Source organism: Siphateles boraxobius, unplaced genomic scaffold (genome assembly GCF_051911475.1).
Source record: "Siphateles boraxobius isolate OS27281-9 unplaced genomic scaffold, OSU_SipBor_1 12, whole genome shotgun sequence".
In the NCBI taxonomy this organism is placed as follows: domain Eukaryota; kingdom Metazoa; phylum Chordata; class Actinopteri; order Cypriniformes; family Leuciscidae; genus Siphateles; species Siphateles boraxobius.
Window position 1 is genome coordinate 25,006,653 of NW_027508722.1, and position 20,135 is coordinate 25,026,787.

Consider the following 20,135-nt stretch of genomic DNA (forward strand, 5'->3'; position numbering starts at 1 on the left):
ACATTATGACTTTATTTCACAATTCTGACTTTACATCGCAATGACTTTTTGTCTTACAATATTGGCTCTGTTTCTCCTTATTTGTTACTGTATCACTAATATATGCTTATAATATGATTTTATTTCATAATTGTGACTTATTGTAATTGTTAATTTACTATATCTCACAATTTGACTTAATTTTTATTTATTTAATTTTTATTATTTCTCATAATAATAGTCTCACAATTGCGAAATATTTCTAGTAATTGCAACTTTGTCTCTCACAACGGGCTATATTCTACATGTTTATTTTATAAATTAATTTTGGGATTGAATGTCTTGCACAAATACCTAAAACATGAGACTATTGGTCATACCATCCACCCTTAAGAAGAATCTATGTTGGATTTTTGGCACAAAATGAAACCACCTTTGTTTTTCTGGTCAAACAGACAGCTCAGACTAAAACTGACATGTCCTCACATTATTTGAGCAGCACCATTGTTCATTCACTCTTTCCCTCTTTCTCTTCCCTGCTGCTGCCCTCTGAGCAGAAACAACAGTGTAAGCACTCCCATTCTAGATTTCTCTCTATCCTTCCCTTTTGTCCTGGAGTCCGCATTTTCATCCAAAGGTCATTGATGGCTACAGAGAATCACTCGGATGGGTATTCAGTCAAATTGCATCATACTGTTTATCCCGGAGGTTCTCTCTGTATTGTGGAAGATCTGGTATAGAGCTGAGCCCTGCAGGTCTGGAAACGTGCCACTGTAAAGGCTCATACCAACTTTGTGAAAGGTCAGGTGAGAAAGCTTTTTTGCACTCTGATGGGGTAAACGCCAAACGAAACAGGTTCTGGGTAGTTTAGTTTAGTCAAATGCTTGTGCATTTTTTTTTTTAAATCTCTTTTCTCTTCTCTTCATCTCTGGCACCACATACAGTAAGTGGGATTTTCTGCAATGTGAGAAGTGTGGCTTCTCAGTCTTTTATTGCTGTGATCAGCAGATAGGCGATTCTCCGACTCTTTGGCCTTGTGACATTGACTCTTCGACCATCTAATACTATGACTCATTCTGCCTCATTGTTGCCTACCACAGCGGGGCTACAGTGAATAGCAAAATCTCAGCCAGTGAATAGGAAATTTCAGAGCAGTCATCTGGAACGGCATTTTAGGCTTGAATACAATGATTGGACTGTATATGTGCTGTTAAAAGTCTACAATAGCATATTCCACATATTCTCTCTTGTTCTATATGACTGAAAAACCCTGTTATAATGATTTGGCTCGGAATGATAATGCATAACTGAAATAGTTTGAGATTTAGCGTTTACTAGAGATAGTTCACCCAAAAATGAATGTTCTGTCATTATTTAATCACCCTCATGTAGTTTAAAACCTGTATGACTTTATATCTTCTTGTGTTCTGTAGAAGAAAGCTTGAAGACTTTTTTTGTCCACACAATGAAAGTCTATGGGGTCCAAAACAATATTGACTTTCTTCGGAATATTTTCTTTTGTGTTCCACGGAAGAAAGCAAGTCATACAAGCTTTAAACTACATGAAGATGAGTAAATGATGACAGAATTGTATTTCTTAGGTGAACTATCCCTTTAAGTGTGCTTTTAAAATGCCTTACATGAAGTAGGATTCGTGCAAACTCCAGGTCGGCTACACAAACCTAATCATCAGATTGGTTCCAACAGGGAAGCACTTGACTGTGCAGTAAAAGCTTGGGGTTAAATTCTCATTTGCGCCAGCAGATTGGGACTCAGGAATCACTTCCTGGTTCCTTACCACCAGCGTCTAGTTATTTTCGGTGTATTTATGTGTGTGTGTTTGTCCCCCGGGGCCTGTTTGAGTTCTGAGCTTCACTGCCCTGAGACTAACAGGCAGGAGGAAGCAGATGGCTCCAAAGAGGGGTGACCCCATAGCAGAACTCTGACTCTGACAAAATTATATCCTCTAGAGTCACACAAGTCTTGCTTCTGTAATCCTAATAGATACCCAAACAACTCTCACACACACACTGTACCTCTGTAATCCGCATGGCTGCTCCTCCTCCTGTCTTGTCACAACAACTAGTGATGGGCAACCACTGGATTATAACCAGTCACTTTGACATTTTATAATATAGACTCAATATAGACCATATTGTGCAATTCCACACTGACTTAGAGCGAAGTTATTAACTGACTAAAGTCTATAGCTAAATCAAATTCGCCATCTCTTGGGATCTTTTAGTTCGAAGTAAATGCAATATTTAATTTGGTGTCTTTGAAATGGAGGCTGCTAGGGACTGAAGTAGAGTATATTCAATATGCCATATTGTTCATCATTCAGCCGATTGAACAAAAAGAGTTTTCAATGTCTCATTGGGTGAATGATCAACATCCATTATGCAATATGACAACAACAGTATTGAACTTGCAGTAATTGCTTTCCAACACAGGCTGATTTTCATTCATGACCAATTAAATGGTCAATTCTCTAGTGTATATCTGGGATCAACAACTTTTTTTAAATGTTTAATTTGGATAAATCACATAAGAATTTTTAATTACCTTATATTATTAATGTGAGCAATAATCTACATATGTGTTGCGAGATGGAGTTCTAGCGGAGATACGTATAGAACTGAAGCATTAGATAAACTGAATTTTCCTGGTAAAAGCTGTTAGATGTGCGAGTCATAACATGTTTTCTTTAGCTGATTTATATGTCTTTGATTTGAATTGTGCATGTAACAACGTAGCTAAGTACGAATCTCATTCTGAAATTCTCTGTTCCCAAAGTACCTGTAAATGCAAAGCCAATTTTACTCTCATTCGTCAGTTGATGTTCATTTTGGCTGATGACTTCAACATAGAAGACTAAATTAAGTTACAATCACATAATATTCTTCTAACTTCATTTATGTCAGAGTTTCCCCTTCAATGTGTAAATTCTGATATGTGTGCCTGAGGTTACAAGCCTCAGACCTATACCCCTGTGATGGTTTTGTAGAAGGCCTCTAGAGCAACCTCCTGACTCACCTGAATCCTGTTGATGAATATAGACGTTCCTAGCTAACTAATATTGAGCTTGTTTCAATTTAATACGATTTTTTAACAGACCTTGCAGCGTGCTTGCAAAAACCTTAATACCTTACTGAGATATCATCGAAAGCTCTTTGCAACCTTACCGCAAGATCATTCCAGACATCTAGCACCCATAACAGTCGGCTAAAGTAATTACGTGCTGTAGCTGGTATCAGCTGGGAGGTGGAGAGTAAAAAGCTTTCTCACGGCCCATTGTTATTCAGCAACAGTGCAGCATTAAGTGGTATATTGATCTTCTGATGCGACTCATCCGTCGAGATTCCCCCACTGCTGATCCAGGATCAGGTCTGTCAGTCCTGGATGTCTCTCACATGTCTCCTTTGGGGCATTCGCAACCACCATAGAGACAGAGACAAGCCGTGTTGTGTGTCAGTGTTTGAATCCTCGTGAATCTAGCCGAAAACCAAATGTGCGTTAACTCTGCTACGATGTTTGTCAATAGATCCTGAATGGAGGATTCTATCATTACTCAAACTCTTCTGCTTTATTTCAAACATCCACAGACCTCAGTGAGTCATTAGTGTCTCCTCTGGTTCTAAATCTCACCATGAAGGACAAAGAATTCCTCTCTGGGAGAAGAGCACCACATCCGAGAGTTATACTACCTGAAGTGCATTCGATAGGACCGTCTTACTCTCCAACCCAGACAGAACCTGTCTTAGTCTCTACAGGTGGAAGGATGTCTGAAAACCTGCAGAACTTTTCTGATTGGTTGATCTCTCTTCTTTGATCTGTCAAGTTCCCTCTTATTTTTCAACACTTTACTACTTGATTTGTCTGGCTTCCTCCTCGACTTCGTCTCCATGGCATAAAAGCTTCATGACATGCATCCTGTCTCTCATATACACGCAACAAATACAACCGGTCAAAAGTTTGGGGTCGATGCAACTTGTTTTTCTCTTTCTTATGCTCCTCAAAAAAGGCTGCATTTATAATGACATTTAAAATAATTCTTTTGTATTTTAATATATTTTAAAATGTAATTTATTCCTGTGATGGCAATGCTGAATGGTTCCCACAAAAAAATTATAAGAAATAGTAAGCACCAAATCAGCATATTAGAATGATTTCTGAAGAACCATGTGACACTGAAGACTGGAGTAATGATGCTGAAAATTCAGCTTTGCCATCACAGGAATAATTTTAACATTTTAAATATAATAATAGAACACCGTTTTGAATTGCAATAATGTTTCACAATATTACTATAAAATTTGATCCAATAAATGCTTATTCGTTCAATAAATGCAGCTTTGATGATTACATTTAAAAAATCATATTGTCCCTAATCTTTTGAATGGTACTGTATTTGATGGGATCATGACAGTGTGCTCCATAACAGGAATGACCCGCATATCGGCCCACAAAGGGATCGCTAACACTCGCTCTTGTCTGATCTCGCCTCAGCTGTGGGCTTGAAAAGCTGCCAACAGCAGATAAATGCATTTAGCTGGATGTCCCTCCCCTCCTTCTCTCCTCCAAGGGATGCGATGATTTTCAACTCCTCTCGGTCTTCGCCAATGCTGTGGGAGCGAAGCGAGATGCCATTTCAGATGCCTGCAGAGGTTTAGATGGCAGCCGTGATACTGCAAATTGAGCTGTGGCAAGCAGAGGTAGGAGTGCACATAAGAAAGCTGAAATGCTTCGTGTTCAGCTAGTGAGATGTATTACATAAGGTTTATAAACCACTACAGAGGGATGTATTATTCATCTAACGTCATGCAACTAATCAATCATTTATCGTTTAAGTGTTTTTCACATCCACCATCATGTTAGTCTGCTTAAAACAGAATGATTTTGAAGCCCCTTTGTTAACACGGTGTAAAGTGTTAACAAAGGGGCTCAGAAGAGCAACAGAAGCTTGTGATTAATGTGCGTATTAGACATGGAGAAGTGCTTTTTATTCGCAAAGGGTTCTGGTCTGAGTGCGAGACATTCACACCCTCTCATCTGATAATTGTACGATAGAGACACAGTGAATCACTCTTACCTCTTGCCCTCCCCTTATCTCTCCTCTGTCTGTCTTTTTTTTTTTTTTATCGCACAACACGTGAGAGCAATCGCAATCGCATTCATCTGCACACTCGCTGTCAGGCCCCTGGCCCTCACTGACATGCTTTAGTCAGTGCATTCCCTGTCAGCACGATTCAGAAATCCAAATAAAAGCATCCATGAAGCGGTGTCCATGCGGCTAGACCGGACATCGAAACTGGCAGCCTGGCCCTTCACTCCTCTGCTACTCTCACTGCGTTTATGCCCCACGGGTCACATTATTATATTCATGGAGCCGGTGCGTGAGAGGGAGTGAGTCGAAGCGTGGACGCACACTGTTTAATGTAATGTTAAGTCTTGCAGCAGGTAACGTGTGATGCTTCCATTGACATTCTGCTTCAGTCACAGTGCTGCTTTAATAACACTCGACTCCCTCGACCTGGAACGCAGATAAAATGTGGCCCGGTGCATTTGCATTATTCACATTTCACACCAAAAGAAGAGGGTTTTTTTTCTTAAAGAATGTCAATCAGTCCTCTGTTGTGGGTTGGATATCTTATTGACCTGAACTGTTTCCACAGATAAGCAGAATAAAACATAGTGCTCTACTTTTAGACTTGGCCCTGGGGCCAAAATAATTGGCAAGAGATGACTTCATTTTATTTAGGGCATAACCAGACCCCTGGATGCCTCATGCACAGCGTTTTATTGAACTTTGGAGTTTGGTGTACTATGACTAGATTCAACTAAGCATCTAATGAAAATCTTATGATCTAATGAAACTCTAATGATTAATCTAATACTAGGCAGCTAATTTTAGGGGTTCAATTGATTGTTTATGGAAATATCATTTCATGGGCCTTCACTGAATTAAAGGAAGATGTTTTGTGTTTTTTAGTTATTGTTTTTTATTTATACTATAAATATTTTCTAGAATTGAAAGAATAAAGTTGTAGTGTATAGAGAGTAATCTCATAGTAGGAGATTAAGTCATCAAATTTTAAAGTCGTAACATTGAGTTTGTAATTTATTTTTTATTTTTTAAAATATTTTACTCTAATCTCATAATGTTATGACTTTTCTTTTCTCCCAGGACTTAAACTGCATTCTGTAAATCCTACTATGAAATTATTCTTAACACATTGTAACTTTATACTCAAAATCTTTTACTTTTTTAGTGCAGAGTTAAAGGGACATTGTGTAGGAATTTCTCCCATCTAGCGGTGAAATTGTATTTTGCATTCAAACAAATTGTGCTCTACAGCGACTCACGTTTTCAAATGCGTGTTGCATCTATGGTAGCTGTTATGTACCAAAAAGCTATGACAGGATGTCTTCTAATAGCACTTCGTCGAGTTTTCCTTCGGGTGGACAGGTTTGTTATTTCAAACAAACTGCAACTTGACACAACGAACAAACGAATGTTACAGTATGAATAATAACAGTGCAATGCAGCCTTTTAAACTTGCCGGGGCAGTGACAAGCGCCTCTCACTGCTCTGCTTCTCCGTTTCTGCTGCTTTCAGCTGCGTGACGCTGGCTCTGAACGAAAACGCGTTGTGGAAACATGTTGGCCTAGTACTTTTTGACCCTCTCTGCTATTATAGGTTTTCAGGTATTTGTACACCAGAGGTATTTGTACACCATTGAGGACATATTTATGAATAAAAATATTGATTGTAGATAATAAAATACCTAAAAAACTACACATTGTCCCTTTAAGTAAAAAAATATTTTAGTTTTTTTAATGAAAGTTTAAGTCTGTAATATTCCACATTTTTATTTACTTGCTTATTTTCTTCATTTCACCAGTATACTCTCACTCTTATAGGCAGCATTTTCCCTTCCTTAAATACAAAATATCTAGTACATATTATATATCTAGTAAATTTCAAATGTCTAAATATAAATATTTACCAAGCTGCATTATTGATAAAAGGGGGTGGGGTGTTTCCTTTTAAGATGCTGCAACATCATGCATGTTGTTCTCTATCTTACATGCAGTCCATGTAAGATGCATTTTAGCCTGACATTTTCCCCCTCACTTTATTTTATTTACATTATTTGTAGCATTCCTCGACTATATCCAGCTACATCAGGCTCTTGGGTTACAGGACTTCTTTTTTTAAATATTTTACGTTTGGTCGCATTAAAATGCCAACAAATTTTCATTGTCGATAATCACAACTACTTGTTTTGGTCCTAAATATCACTGAGAGACAATGGCAAGGAACAATAACAATGGAGAGATTTTGAAAGTCTTGAAAAAACTTCTTTGTGGTCCCTGAACTTCACTCAGTAGCGTTGAGAAAACCCTAAAGTAACACTTGCACATCTGACATTTTAATGAGAAAATATATTTGGCTTTACAGTGTGCCACAGAAGAATACATAACATACACTGCCCTCATAGCGGTCTCAACCGGCCTGTTTGGGTTTTCATCCACTGGTCCCTCGTCGGCCGAGGATGTGTTGTGGTAGACTCAGGCTTTGATCTGTTGATAGGACCGACACTCTGGAGATCTGAGTGTTTCTCAAGGTCTGACTGTGCTCCGATCCCCTTCTTCTTACTATATAATTAGCTCTGGACACTAAGGACGACATCAGTGAGACCTGCTTGAATTGTCCTCGCTGGAACAATATACAACCTCCAGCATGTGCAATATTTACTGGCTGAAATATCCATCCATCACACCTGAGAGTCTGGGAAACGTCTCGGTGTCTCATAACAGTCTGCTCTTGACTCACTAGCGGAGGATTGAGAAATATCAGCCGAGCCCTAAATAGCCTCCATTTCTAACCACAACAACCCACTAGCCCATTCTCTATTTCTTAATCACTCTATTTTTTCCCCTTCTCATCGATTTTTTGCTCATATTCTTTGGTGTCCCCGTGCCCCTCTTTCTTCTTCGTCTTTCGTAATATTTCAATTCCAGGCTTGTGTCGCAATCGCTGCGATTTCAAAGGATATTCCGGCCTCTGTTCTCATTGGAAATAAGCTCTGTGTTGCGTGTAGCGTGAGAGCCAATAGATCCGAGCTCCCTCTGGGGAGAGCCGTATCTGAGGGCCGTAAATGATGTTGGTGGTTGTGGGATACGGGCTTGTATCTGTGTCAGACTAATGTACGTGCTGAGTTTCTGTGTGTCTGCGGTAAGTTTCATGTTACTGCGATACGGTGGCAGTCTAAGCCATTATAAATCAAGATGTCTTAAAATTGCTGTTTAGATGACCTGTGTATGTGTATATTACTTCTGGTGCCACTACTAAAACCCCAGTCGTGACCAGACGCTGCCTTTATGTATTGATTCAATTTGGTTGCATATATACAGAGGGATTCTGCACTCAAGTAGATTGTGCCCTGTCTTTTTCTCTCTCTCCCTGTCTAACACAACATTTTTGTGCAAAAGATTTGAAGAATTGACTTGCTTTCGATTTACAAGTATCCATTTTGGATTGAATTCTCCACACCCCACAAAATGTTGAAATGGTATAACATGCAGAGGAATTAAAAAAGGGTAATGCATTCTAGTTAATTAACTGTTCTTCCACTGTGGTCCACAAAAGGGAATTTGTTAAATATGATCATCTCTATCTATCTGTCAATCTATCGTTCTTTCTTTCTATCTATCTGTTCTATTTTTTATCAATCTTTTGTTCGTTCGTTCATTCTAGCGATCCATCATTCCTTCTATCATTCCTTCTTTCATTTTTTTATTATATGTGCCTGTCTGCCAATCTATCTATTGTTCTATCGTTCTTTAACGTTCTATCTATTGCATTGTCATTCTATCTGTCGTTCTGGACTACAAACCATCAAAATCTTTTATAAATTGTGTCTACTAAAAATGTTATATTTATGTTTAAATCTTTTACATTCAGGAATTGAATTGGAGTTGAAAAATAAATTCATATAATTCCATAAACTCATAAACCAAAAGTATTTTCACCCAAAAAACTTTTTCAAAATTGTTTTACTAAAAACTATTAATAACTATTAAAAACTATTTTATTACAGACTTTACAGACAGACAGAGACATGGACCCGGACAGAAGAATGATTAATTTCCCAGAATGTTATTACCTGTTAAATTTCTCTGATTTGCTATCCAGTAAATTCCTCTTGTTGTCATTGTAATACAGCTTCCTTTGGAGTGTGGCCAATTCAATTCAAATCCACTTGTTACTAATGTATTGTAGTTATGGTAAAATGCATACATTTCTATGCGACTTGGTTATTATAAATATGTGAACATACTGTTAAAAAAAAATGAATTATGGTATTGGTTACTTTTTGACAAGTGTTTGGTAAATGGTTTTCCAAATCAGTTTGATTCAGAGTGCAGATTTTGCCTCCTGGTTTCAGAAGACCACCACACGTCGCTGAAAACGCACACACACACACACACACACACACACACACACACACACACACACACACACACAGACACACACACACACACAGACACGCACACATCAGTGGAGCAGAGGAGTAATGGCCTCTCACTGCCTCTTGCTCAGACTAATGAGAATCTCAAATCTGACAAGCGGAGTGCATTTATCACACACACATGCTTACTGACGCCACACAAGGGCATTAAACACACACTGTATCTGTTCCATTCAGACACACACACAAAGACATTAACATGTACTGTTCATCTGTTTGTAGCTCAGAAACCTTTAGTAGAACATCAAACCTCGATGCTTAAAGGAACAGAAAAGAGCACTATAAACTAGTGCATGACTCATCCTTCATTTTTCAACGCTTACAATAGCTTTGTGCATGAGAAACAGACCAAAAATCTGTCTTTTTTTAATTTATTTTTTACTTAATCATTTTTTTCAATCTCATTCGCACTTGTGTATATTCATCCTTCAATTATGCAAAAATAATTGTGAGGGTGAGTAACTATTTTTTTTTTGTTTTTTTTATGTAAGGTCGATCTGGTTGAAGGTTCTTTCTCTCTGTAGCTCTGCTAAAGTGTATTATGAGTCTAGATAATTAACTGATTGTAGAAGAGATGCAAAATATTATTATACACTTTAAATTGATATGGGATGCCATGGTGAGGGGGCCTTAATTAGTGTGTTTCTGAGCCACGTTTGATCTTTTAATCAGGTCTGGGATTGAGATTAATGGTTGGATATGGAGATTAGGATTACATGTGGGATTATCCCATTGGAAGACTATAAGAATCTGTGTCATCATTCAGCATGGAATAGGAATGCCATGTTAGCACATCAATAGGCCTCACACACACTCTTGACCAGGGGCCACCACATATAGTTTCCAATTAATCAGATTAAAGGCAGGGACACCAGCTGGCATCTTGTCATGAGAGAGATCAGACAGAAACAATCTAAAGCCATTAAGATTTGAGTTGAAATTAGGTTTACATTTGATCTATACTCGCATATTCAGATCACAGAACTGAAAGGCTTGAAAATGTTGAAAAATTCAAGTCTGATTGCTATATTGGTATCTGACTGATTGAATAATAATTTATTAAGGTACTTAACAAATTTATTAGATTCATTCTAGTATATAATGGGAAGGTCATGGATAACTCGTGTAAAGTCGTTGGAAAAGTGTTAAAAGTAGCTGGTTGTTTGTCATATAGCTGATACTGGAGCTTTCAGATGGTATGTTTTAGATGTTGAGTTGCTGACTGGATGTTTATTAAGGGGAAATTGACCTTGTGACCATATGGCCTGATGACCGGTTCTGCAGGGGTCCCTTACACAGCTGTGTGGTCTAAGCCTTTGAGAGGTCTCTGTAGATGCTGCTCTTGTAATATACTCTTTGGGCTAGAACTGGAATTGAGAAAATGGCAGATTGGTCTCAGTTCAGAGTGCACAGGCTTGGATTAGTGAACGCAGCATGAGGTGGAGAGCATATATTTCGAGGAGAAGATATACCCGCTTACACACAAACACAACAGCACATGTTTGAGCATGAACCGCAACATTCTCGACAGAACGTGTGTAACGCTGTTTCCGAACCAGGTATCAAGTACTACTTGTGTTCAAAGTGAATGTGAAAAGCAGTGTGTTTTATTTATGGAAATAAAACAAACGCTGCAAACAGTGGTTTCAGAAGTTGATTTACTATATGAGTGATTCGTTCATTTAGCAAAATAAGATTTTGCTCACTTTTAATAACTATTGATTTTATGATGGCATTTGAGATTTCATTAGCATATATAATTAAATTGATTATTGGATTGAATATAAACATATAGATATTTTTCACGTGTGTGTGTGTGTGAATTTTTTTTCAACAAGAGTTTCTTATATTGAACAAGTAAATAAATAAAGACTTTTATGTTCTGACAAAAAATATGTTCATTAAGGAATATAATTTAAATTTTTATTCTAAATAATTAACGTATTAAGGAATCCTGGAAAATGTATCACTGTTTAACAATGTATCACAATATAACTGTTTTACTGTAGGTGTTGAAAACATAAAATCTTATTGACCGTACATTTCAAAATATTTGTTATTTAATAAAGAACAAATATTTTGAAATACCGTCACAAAACCATGACCCTATAACTGTAATATGAACCAAACTATGAGAAAGTTAAACTGATACACCCCTGATAGATGGCTGGTTAGTATCAAACTAACTAACTTGAAAGAGATGCTATTTATCACCCGTCTTTGTGACGGAGTGTCAGTGTCTGACTGAACCACAACATCCTTAACTCAGCGCTCTCCGAGAGACTGTAAATTAAGGGCTTTGTGTGTGTTGTGTCTGTTTCCTGAGCAGAGGACAGTTTGATGAAGAGTTTAATCTTCTAAAGAAGAGAATGGAACAGTGGTTTTGTCTCTCTCTCCTTTTCTTTCTCATTCCCTAATCTTTTCCTGAAACTGCAAAATATCTTTTGTTGTAGTGTGTAAATAACATAGAATTGTGCAGTAAATATGATGATGGCACCCAGAGCTATTTGTGTGGGAGCCCAGGTGAGCTGAGTTGCTCAGCACTGAAACATAGCAACTGGGTACAGACATGTCACAGGAATCTAACCATCCTGAAATGACACGAGTCTTCTGCAGTGTGTGTGTGTGTGTGTCATGTCAGTCCTGCACAGCATGGAGTTTGATCACAGCTGTGTGTGTGTGTGTGTGTGCTCGTGTGTGTGTGTGTGTGTGTGGATGAGCATCAGTGCCCTGTAAAGAAACTCAACCTCCCAAATCCTCTTCACCAGGCACAGAGGCGCTGAGCTCGGCATGTCTTGGCTGAGCACCCGGGGGTCTTTCTGTCTCTCTCTTTCTTTCCCCCTCATGCACACATTCTTTGTGCATCCTGCTGGTGCAGACTGTGAACTATCCATACAGAGACACATGGGAATATTACACACTTAAGTAATATCTCACGACCAAGAGCGTACTAAATGTAAGAAACTGAGGCTGTGATTCAGCCGTAGGTCACCGGCAAGATAGTGAGTGTGATATTGCTTTTTTTCAAACACAATACAATACAAAAATTGACCAGTTAGTTCCTATATATTGTTTACCTCCACCTAGGAAAGTAGTTTCGAAAGAAGAAAACACATAGTTATGTAAGTTCTTTTTCATATGATTTTTCTTTCAAACACTTTCTTTCCTATATTTGCATTTTCTTTCTTTCATATGCACTTTCGTGTACACTTTTTTTCTTTTTCTTGAAATGTGAGATAAGTGGTCAATATTCCATGCAAATCTCACTGCTATAATAGTCCTTGGTCAAAGTAGCGCCATATTTAATTTTTGACGGGAATGAAAATGAGGCTGAGGGATAGAACAGTGTGTTCAATGGATTGTACTTTTGTTTAACAATAATCTAATTATTTGGCTTTTTTTATGAAAATTACTTGATCTAGGACCTTTATCAGGCCATTGTAAAGACTGTAAGTCTATCCATCACAGCCCTCATTTTCATCTGCGTTAAAGGAATAGTTATGGTTATAGTAGTTATAGAACATTATGTGATTTAATCACCCTCAAGTTGTTTCAAACCTGTATGCATTTATTTCTTCTGCTTAACACAAAAGAAGATATTTTGAAGAATGTCGGTAAACAAACAGTTGATGTACCACATTGACTTCCATAGGGAAAAAATAATATGGAAGTCAATGGTGTGATGGTTAGAACTGTTCAAAATCAACTGTTTGGTTACCCACATTCTTCAAAATATCTTATTTTGTGTTCAGCAGAAGAAATAAATTCATACTATTCCTTTAACATTCAATATGCGAATTGAATGACTAAACTGACTAAGGCCCCATCCACACTACTGCGTTTTAGTTTAGAAACGGAGAATTAAAACGAATACGATCTCCGTCCACACCAGCGTTTAAGCTGCGTATTAGAACTGATCTCCGTCCACATTAAAACGACTGAAAACGCGGATCACGTCACCATTCACCTACACTGGGCATGCGTGTGCTGTTGTAAACAGGAAAGAGATTGACTATTCCTCAGATTTCGCTGAGGTTGATAAGTGCCGATCTGGACATTCAAAAGTTTTCGCACCATTCTTCAGGAACTACAACTTAATTGATAAAATTATCCCACCATGCGCTGGTTCTTCCCGGCGTAACCCAAAACCGACGCTCCATGTATGGTCGAAACCGCCGCTGCCGGAACTGTCACAGACCGTTGGAATAATAGCTTGCCTCCGGCGCATGTAGGCACTTATAGCATTGTGAAATGCAGAATTTACTTGCACTAACGTAACTGGTAGTCCAGGCTGTTGTTGTGCGTTTTCTTCCATTGTATGACATCCAATCAGAGAGCCGAGCGTGAGCCTCTGCGTCATCGTTTCTAAAGTCCTCCGTTTTGACCCGTCTACACTAAAACGCCCTCCAGAGATTCAAAACGCAAAACGGGGTCGGCAGCGATTCTAAACTTCTCCGTTTCAGGTCTTCGTTTTTGCCGTTTTAGTGTGGACTGGAGGTGCAAACGTAGCAAAAGGTCTGCGTTTCTAAACTAAAACGTAGTAGTGTGGATGGGGCCTAAAGTCCACACAGTACTATGGGTAATTGCCAGAACGTTGTTATGTGGTTGATAAGGTGTTCAGATTGGTTATTAGTTTGTTGTTCTGGATGGCTGCTAGGTAGTTTGTAAGTGGTTGGCCAAGTCAGAATGACCCATCCTCAGTGGCTTTTTAACAATCTGGTTCTTAGCCCAAAAAAATCCCATCAACTTCCATTTTAAAAGGTCAAAACTGTTTTCTTGTTTGCCTGATGGAAATCTTATTGCATATTGCCTAGAAAAATATCACACCTTTCTTCAGCAAGCCGCATGAGTTCTAGATCATGTCGGTAGCACAAACGCCCTAATGACAGAGGAGTGAGCTTGCTGTCATCAGTGCATCTCATTCTGTTCTTTACATCATTACTTTACATTAGTACTGAATTCATAATTTGATACAGGACCAGATTATAAAAAAGTAAACTGCTCAGCATCACAGATCTCACTGTGTTTATTGGAAATCAAGTATGTTGCGTGACTGTCATGTATGCCTTGTTAGTGTCCTGATGTCTCCTTTTGAGATCAGAGCTGATCTTTTGTTCTCCCTCTTGCTGTATCTCTCACTAATTGGAATGTTTCATGCTGTGCTTGGTTAGATAGAATGAGAGAGAGAGGGAGAGGGAGAGTGTCGGGCAGCTTTTGACAGAGCCTACACTGCATTTCTTTGATAAAGACTCTTCCAGTTCCTCCTCCCAAAATCTTCACTTACCCCTGTACACAACCACCCACTTCATTCGTTCCTCTGGGAATCTACGTGTGTATGAGTGATGACTTTAGCAGGTGGTCCCTGGGCTGTTATTTTTTTCTTATCCTGAAGAAACAGAACTGATTTTAAAAAATATACCTGCACATAAAGATTTTGAGGGTAAAAACATGTTTTGCTCCCTCCTCCACCACCAGCGCATACACTTCACCCCCCAATTATAATACCCACCGGGGGACACCGGCTCCAATTTCTGTCAATACAGACAGGTAATGCCTCTAAATAACAACCTTAAATATTAATGAGAGCGGGGGAGAGAGGAGAGGGATCAAGAAAAGAGTCTATTTTACATTCATAACTTTAAAATTCAAAGAAGAAAGCGAGACAATTTTAAGGTAAAACTGCATAATTTTGGGCTTTTGTTTGAAGAGGTTGCCGTCAGGTCATCTTCGGGAAAGAAAACACGAATTGATTTTCCCTCTCTGTCTAAATGACTGATTTGCAAAAATTAATGTGTGCTGCAGCAAGCCAAGCAGTGGACGGATCGGTGGCGCTGCGCTAATGCCACTGCTGTCTGCCTGGCTTGGCGACAGCGGAGGACAGTCTCGGCGGTTCTCGTATCGATCCGCTCGGCCGCTGTCTGCCGGCTGGCACGGATCCCTCTCTGATGTCTGCTGGACATCTGGCTGGGGATGTCGTTTCAAGAGAGAGAAACGTCAGTTCGGCTGCAAGTTTGTTTGATGCTTATCAGGATGTGTTGCCACAACATGTTCATTGGAGAGTAATCGCCGCGATGTGTGTCATATGCATCACTGAGCGGTACGTGGCAAGATGTGACAAATCACGTGCCAACTTTCATGCTAATCGAGATGCACATTTAAGTTTCCTGACAGCCAGTCCTCTTGGAATTTCAGCGGGAAATGGGATGAGCAGGAATTGTCATTGGTGTCTGTATGAAGACTGATGGGGCTTCTTTCCACCATCATTCCCAGCAGAGGCAGCAGCACATACCACTGTGGCCCGCCAGGGTTGTTCCTCGCATGGACTGACCTTGTCAGGAAGGCAGTACCCTTGTGGCCGTAGCGTATCCCATTCTTCCTTAGGGATTGGCTGACTGGCATTGATAGGGAGAAGGTCGTGACCTCTCGCTGACAGACTAGACACCCACGTGATACCAGATGCCTCTAAATCTTTTAACAGTTATTCACGCTGCCATTCCAGTGAGCAACAGACAGCATTTTATACTTTCTTTTCTTTATTTTTTCTCAGTGTAGTTTAGATGGTGCATAAGTAGTTTCATGTTTGTAGATTTGCATTGTAATACCAATATAATAATATACAAATATTTGTAATTTTTTATTATAATTTTTAAGTTGTATTCCTTTTAATTACATTTTCTTTAGTTGTACTATTTTAATGTGTGCTTGTTACAGTGTAATTATAACAATAGGTACTGATTAAAGGAACTGATTAAAACTGATTAAATCCTGATCCCCCTGCAAACGAGTCGAGCACACTAACAATAACGCTAAACACTGCATTTACTAGCAGTCGTCAGCGCGTCTTTCACTAACTGGCCTCCGTTACGCACGCAATCCAAGACAGGATGTTTGTTTATCAAAGCAGAAGCGCAACAGAATAATGCTTCACGAAAAATAAAGTGCGGATGATGAACGAATGGCAAGCAAGCACAAAAAATTAACGTACAGTAGGCTACACAATAGTAATTACAAACAAGAGTTGGTTGTTAGTTGCCAACAGCACAGCAGCTCCAGACAGACAATGACACTCAAACCCAGTGTTACTAGCGTGTGGGCCCGAATCAAAGCAACATCCGCGTCTGTTTTCAGGCCTTCCCACTTAGCTCTCTCCAGAGCTGGACAGCGTTTCTAATATTAACACGGGTCCTAAAGCTCTTGCCCAGACATAACCCTTTATTTTCCAGTGGTTTCTTCTGAGGTTTTCTCTTTTGTATTGCGTCTCATCTCTATTTCTGCAGTCTTTCTTCAGTTCAAATCTCCCTCTTGCTCGTTCTCTCTCCTCCACCGGCTTACGCCCCCTAATGTTGATTGGCTACACGTTTGTTGTTGTGTCAGCCCAACTAACTTCCAAACAGCATATTTCAAAAACCACTTACCCCACCTTTAATTAGCATGTACTTACTACTGTTACTGGTTATGGTTTAGTTTAGGGTTCGTTGCTTGTAATTTTGCATCATGTACTGTTATTACTATAGTAAGTACATGTACGATGTGTAACGGGGAGACTGTAAAATAAAGTGTTACTGTTTTTAGGGGTTGCGTTGTATTTCTTTAGAGATGTTATCAATTTTTGTTTTAATTACTATTGTTGTTTTTTATGTAGATCCAGTATTGATTTCATACTGATAATTATGTACTAAATAACACTTAAGTTTACGATTTATTTGTCATGTTTTCAACAACACAGCATACTGCTGTACTTGCTGTCAATGAAATGAGCTATAAAATGTGCCATTACTGCTACTTCTAGCATCTGACATCTCTGGGACATGTACGATTCAGCAATATGACCTGGATGCACTCAGATCTTGTGTCAAATGGCCCGCACCAGAGAACAATTAGTACAAAGTTGATTGCAGAGAACTTCGGAAATATGTAAGTTTTTTTTTTTTTTTTTCATTTGAATCAACTAAAGTTTATTTTATTAAAAAATACTTTTTTTTCAGGCTTAGGATATTAATTAAATCATATCACAAGCATTAATTGAAATAAAAAAAAAACATTTCTCTCTCTATTAGTATTCATTTTTTGTTCCTATTTTGTTGCAATTTATTTTATCGTTTCAGATCAGTTTTATTGCCAACCTTTTTATTTTTTTCACAGATTTTTCAGCTTTTGTCTCCGTAATAGTTTCACTTGACTACAGTAACCTTGGCAGGCACTCAGAGAGAGAAAAGACTAGTGAGGATTCTTCCATTCCATTTTTCATCTAATCCCAATTGAGGGTCAAAGTGTTTCCTGTCTGTCAGCTGTTTGTCATTCTCTCTATCTCTCTGTGCTCTTGAGAAGACTTTTGTATTGTCTGCATATTAATATCTTTCTGGGTTACTACGGTTACCAAAGTTCCCGCTTTTATCCCATCATACACTGATTTTGTTCTGAGTAGATTACAACTTAAATATGTGGCTTGGGATGAGGGCGAGTGTCTATTTTATTTAAGATGACAATGGCCTCTGTACTCTGTACTGTCAGATGTGCCTTTCTCTCTTTCTCTCTCTCTTTCTTTCTCCGTCATGTGCTCTGTAGGGGCAGACCCTCAATAATTGCCCAACACTCCTTAAGTCCAATTCTAATTTAGCCCAGCAACAGCAGGGTGGTCACTCACTGGAAATCTAATTAGGGGCTCCTGTGTGTGCGTCCGCATATGTGTGTGTGTGTGTGTCTCCTGTGAGATGGCGAGTGAAATGACTGATAGCATGGAGGAAGCCATTTGGATCAGTGTTTAAAACACAGGCAGAATGTGTGCCAGGAATATTTGGCTTTTTAAAGCCTGCTCGAGCTATTCCTACCTGAATACTGACCTAATTGATTTCGATTCAAAAACAAAACTGTGTTGAGGTTTGTAATCTGTTTATGTGCATGTCTGCCTGCTAGGTGACCCTTGGATCATGTGACGATATCATGGGACAGGTCAGTGATAATGATTGGTTGTTTTGGCATAAACAGGCCAACGGCTGCGATCTCAAACCAACAATGTCGTCTTTGTGGTCGAAAGTCAGACACACACACCGTGATATGGTTTCCTGCTTGTTTTTCCCTCCTGAAAAACAAGAACCCATGAGCCGTTTTGTTAATTTATTTGTTTTTGTTTTTCTCGAGAGCTGTTGATCAGTTCCTGACACAAACATTTTCCAGACTAAAGACAAACCAGAGTCCACGTTTGTGTCTTTTTATATGCGATTCGCTTTCTTTTTCAGTCTTTTTTAGCTCATCATTTTACAAAAACTCATGTGCTCTTCATTCTTTTAACTCAAGGCCATGGTCATGGATGTGATTCACATCAGGGAGTGTGGGAAGCGGTTATACCTCAAATACAATGCAAGTTGACTAAATGTGTCAGTAAATGTAAATGTGAGTATATTTGTTCCAGTTCTTGTGAGGAACATTAGGATGGACTTTCGGTTTCAATCAAGCATGGATTCTGCTCCTATTCTCCTGCCCAGAGACCTGGATATGCTATATGTGCTATTCAGCAGCAATTAGCCTCAATTGCTGTGTGACAAACAGGCATTCAGTGAAGGTTTTTCATCATTGCAGGGTTGAAGGGTATAATTTACAGTGCAAGTGCAATAATGTAGACTAATCAGCTGTGTTTATCTACTGACAGGGCCTTTAAGAGCCCATCCACACCCCTTTTCCACTGAAATGATGTTGTGCCAGGTGCCTGGATGCCACATTTCCACCGACTCGACAACCAAAGGGCAATGTGACTTAGTTACTACATATTTAACCTGCCCACAAACAAATGGGCTGCAGAAAGCAAATCATTATCTTTTTTACAAGACTTGTTGCTAATTTTGAGACTCTTAAACTATTTTTTTTAGGCTATTTTAACTATTTTAAGTAATTATATAAATATGCATATACATATACACAGTCGATAGTAGAGCTGCACGATTATCACAAAAATCATAATTGCCGATTATTCCCTTGAAATTGTAATTGCGATTATTAATTACGATTATCACAATTTACATTGAGTATATATAGGCGTATTATAATACATGTTTACACAAAAATTGTTAACACACACACACAAGTACTGTCCCCTTTACTTAACATAACCATCAATTGTAAGAATGACTAATAGTAAAGACTACTAATAGATAAACATTAGGACTATGCTAAAGCAATTAAATAGCAGTCCCAAACTAGTTTTTGTAAATACAATGTTGATATGAGCCACCACAGTCATTTAATAATATAAAAAATAACACAAAGTGAAAATAAAGTGGCATTTTGGGGTTATGGAAACGACACTTACCATGGTGAATACACAATACTAACAAGAACTGTTAATGAAACAGCTCCTGGTGAATAGAATGAAAATCATACCTGCGTGCAAATCCTTTTCAGCTAACACGTGATTTATTGGTATTTTACTTTTATTGCGTGACTTACTAATTTACATTGTAACGACGTTGCTCGTAGTTTCTTTTGCACTTTGTACAGTGAAGCGATACACAGAGCGCGCCGCCGCATTTGCGCGTGCAATTGAAGAGTGCGCGCTACTAGCACAGTATAACGGCTGACGGGACAGTAAAGTCCATTTTTCTGAGGTGAAAGTCTTTTTATATT

General features: G+C 38.7%; 1 protein-coding gene and 1 long non-coding RNA gene across 9 annotated transcripts in view; both read left to right on the forward strand.

Annotated features, from left to right (window-relative positions):
- Positions 1–20,135, forward strand: part of sema6cb (semaphorin 6Cb) — a 151,673-nt gene that overhangs the window by 69,624 nt on the left and 61,914 nt on the right. The gene's annotated exons all lie outside the window — the stretch shown is intronic.
- LOC143714096 (uncharacterized) lies at positions 13,750–13,967 on the forward strand. Its single transcript, XR_013195405.1, has 2 exons — positions 13,750–13,821; positions 13,929–13,967. It is a non-coding gene; the product is annotated as an uncharacterized LOC143714096 (long non-coding RNA).